Source organism: Diceros bicornis, unplaced genomic scaffold, assembly GCF_020826845.1.
Source record: "Diceros bicornis minor isolate mBicDic1 unplaced genomic scaffold, mDicBic1.mat.cur scaffold_108_ctg1, whole genome shotgun sequence".
Lineage (NCBI taxonomy): Eukaryota > Metazoa > Chordata > Mammalia > Perissodactyla > Rhinocerotidae > Diceros > Diceros bicornis.
Window position 1 is genome coordinate 331,173 of NW_026691022.1, and position 3,230 is coordinate 334,402.

Genomic DNA, 3,230 nt, shown 5'->3' on the forward strand with positions numbered 1-3,230 from the left:
AAGGCCCCAAGAGACAGATTCCTGGGTCTTACTGGGTTCTGGATCAGGGAGCTGGGTCAGACATCCCTCCTCAGGCACCCTCTATCCTCCTCCTCCGAATTTGGCACTTTGACGGGAATGCAGAATAGATGAGTGTCCTGGGAGCTTTCTGGGACAGGGAGGGGCCCTATCCCCACCCCTTCATTGTGACGTCTTCTAAAGGGGGCAGAGGGCAGGGTGATGTCACAGACCACTGGCCGGCCCCTCTCCCTCTCTGCCTGTGCCTGCCACAGGCCCGGCCTCACCTTTTCCCCCCACACCTCTACACCCTAGAGGAAACGGGTCAGCTTTGCCAAGCAGCCCACTCGGCCACCTGCAGCCATGGATGCAAATCACTCCAACCCCTTGGAGTCTCAGTCCTCCCCAGAGGCCCCCAAGCCTGGCCTGACCCCCTGCTCAACCCCGGGAAACAAGACCCTGCAGCAGGACGCTACCAGCACGGTGGGCGACAGGTTGCCACCAAAGACCGGAGCGGTGGTCATCGACATGGGCACAGGCACCTGTAAGGGGGCTTCGCGGGGCAGGTGCGGCCCACCTACACCGTGGCCACCATCGTGGGCTGCCAGCCCCAGAAGCCGGCCCCCACCGGGCAGCAGGCGCTGGAGACGTTCATCGGCGAGGCCGCGCGCGCGCGCGCGCGCGCCCCGAGGTGACGCTGGTGCAGCCGGTGCGGAGCGGCATCGTGGTGGACTGGAGCGCGGCCCAGCTCATCTGGCGCCACCTGCTGGAGCACGACCTCCGCGTGGCCAGCCAGGACCACCCGCTGCTCTTCTCAGACCCGCCCTTCAGCCCCACCACCAAGCGCGAGAAGCTGGTGGAGGTGGCCTTCGAGTCGCTGCGCTCCCCCGCCATGTACGTGGCTTCCCAGTCCGTGCTGTCCGTCTACGCGCACGGGCGGGTCAGCGGGCTGGTGGTGGACACGGGCCACGGCGTCACCTCCACGGTGCCGGTCTTCCAGGGCTACAGCCTGCCCCACGCCACGGAGCGCCTGGACCTGGCAGGCACCCACCTGACGGCCTTCCTGGCGGAGATGCTGCTCGGCTCCGGCGTGCAGCTGGGCCAGCAGGACCTGGACACGGTGGAGGACATTAAGCATCGCTACTGCTATGTGGCGGCCGACTTGCTCCAGGAGCAGGCCCGGCCCGAGCAGGAAGACCGGCAGAGGCTGGAGCTGCCGGTCGGACGGTCACGCTGGGCAAGGAGCTGTTCCAGTGCCCGGAGCTGCTCTTCAGCCCGCCCGCGATCCCAGGGCTGTCGCCTGTGAGCCTCCCCACCATGGCCACACGGGGTTTTCTCAAGGTGCCCCTGGAGGTGCGGGCGGACGTGGCCCAGAACGTGCTGCTCTGCGGGGGCTCCTCGCTCTTCGCGGGGTTTGAGGGCCGCTTCCGCGCGGAGCTGCCGCGCGGTCTGCCCTGCGAGGCCCGCGCGGTGGTGACGGCCCGGCCCAGCAGGAGCTTCTCGGTGTGGATCGCGGGCTCCGTCCTGGCCTCGCTGCGCGCCTTCCAGTCCTGCTGGGTCCTGCGGGAGGAGTACGAGGAGCAGGGCCCCCACATCGTGTACCGAAAGTGCTACTGACCCGGAGCAGGGGTGGGGAGTGTTGTGGGCAGTAAAGCTTCCACTACCCAGCCGGCTCTGTCCTCCCTTCCCTCAGATTCCTGCCTCGTCCACTCCTGGACCCACCCAGACTCGCCTTGCTCTGACCCCACACACCCAACCCACCAAGATCTGCCTCCAAAGACATCCTTGGTTCTGCCCTGTCCTAATTCACCTCCCATTGTCCATCCCGGGAGAGACCCCAGTTCTGATTCCCTAAACCCACCTCCCCCAGGATCAAGGCCCAACACACCACCATGTCCTCACCCTGTCAAACCCGTCTCCATGATCTGTGTCCCCCAGGGCACTCTCAGGTTGGGGCCCCACCCAAGCCCACCCCCAAGACATCCCCAGATTCTAACCCCTAATCTCCCCTCCATCACCTATTTCTTTTGATATATAGTGCCCCAAGATTCCTCTGGGCTCTAAGCTCCCCAATTCACCCCCTTGCCATGTCCATCAAGGATCCTCAACCCACCCCCATACCCTGTTCCTCTCCAAGGAACTGCACTGGGCGCTCCAAACCCCCTCTCAGAATCTTTCCATGAGTGTTGCAACCCCTAGGTGCACCCTCATAGTCTGCCCCCAATTTCTAATCCCCCCAAACATACCCCCGAGATCCACTTCCCAAGACATCCCTGGTTCTAAGCACCTCAAATCCACCCCCTCATTGGTTTTCTCTTGGCTGTTTATCCAAAGTTCTCCTATACTCTGATAATATGAGCACCCCCAAAATTCTCCCCACAAGTGCTGAAACCCCACATTCACCACAAAAATCCAAGTTCTGACCATCAGGGGTCTCCCCTTTAATGGCCCACTAAAGGATCCCTCGTCCAAATCCCATGCCCCAAGTTGCCCCTCCCCTAAACTCTGCCCTCCCCTCAGTTTGCTCCCCTAGACTCCTTCCATCCAAGTGCTCCCACAACCCATCCCCCATTCGTACCCCCAAAGAACACCACATTCTGAAACCCCAAACCCTCAGGATGACGCCACTGCTCTCAGCCCAGCCCCTTATTCTGCATCCCTCTGAAAATACCCCTGCATGGTCTGTCTCTCAGTGCACCTCCTGACCCCAGTCCTCAGCCCTGGAATCCTCCCAGGAAGGCTTTGGCCCCCAGGACCATCCCATGATGACCCCACTAATGCCCTAGGTCCCTCCCCTGTGTTCTGACCTCCCAACTCCCTCCCCAAATACACTCTCCCAGGGTCACCTCATGATGAACCCCCAGGACACCCCACCCTGGGGTTTTCAGACGCCCAGGAACCCCCCCCCCAGGTCCCATCCCATTGGTTGAGACACCAATGGCCAGTGATGTTCCCAAGGGCCACCCACGCCACCATGACCCAGCTGTCCACCCCCATCTCCCTCCATTCTGCTTGTAATTCATTCCAAGTTCATTCCATCTCCCCAGACCTCGCTCAGCCTCTTCCTGGGACACACACCCCAGGAGCTTTCTTTGGGACCTGCGTTGAGGATGCCCTATGAGGCCTCTCCCATCCCATCCTGTCCCTGCGGGGGCCTGGAGAGGGAGTCCAGCCTCTCAGGATAGGGAAGCTGGGCATCTTCCCAACTGTCTCCTCCCTTTGTCCTCATCCTC

At 62.3% G+C, this 3,230-nt stretch overlaps 1 pseudogene; it reads left to right on the plus strand.

Annotated features, from left to right (window-relative positions):
- The first annotated feature begins 340 nt into the window (after positions 1-340).
- Positions 341-1,614, plus strand: LOC131402450 (actin-like protein 9; annotated as a pseudogene).
- The last annotated feature ends 1,616 nt before the right edge of the window (positions 1,615-3,230 follow it).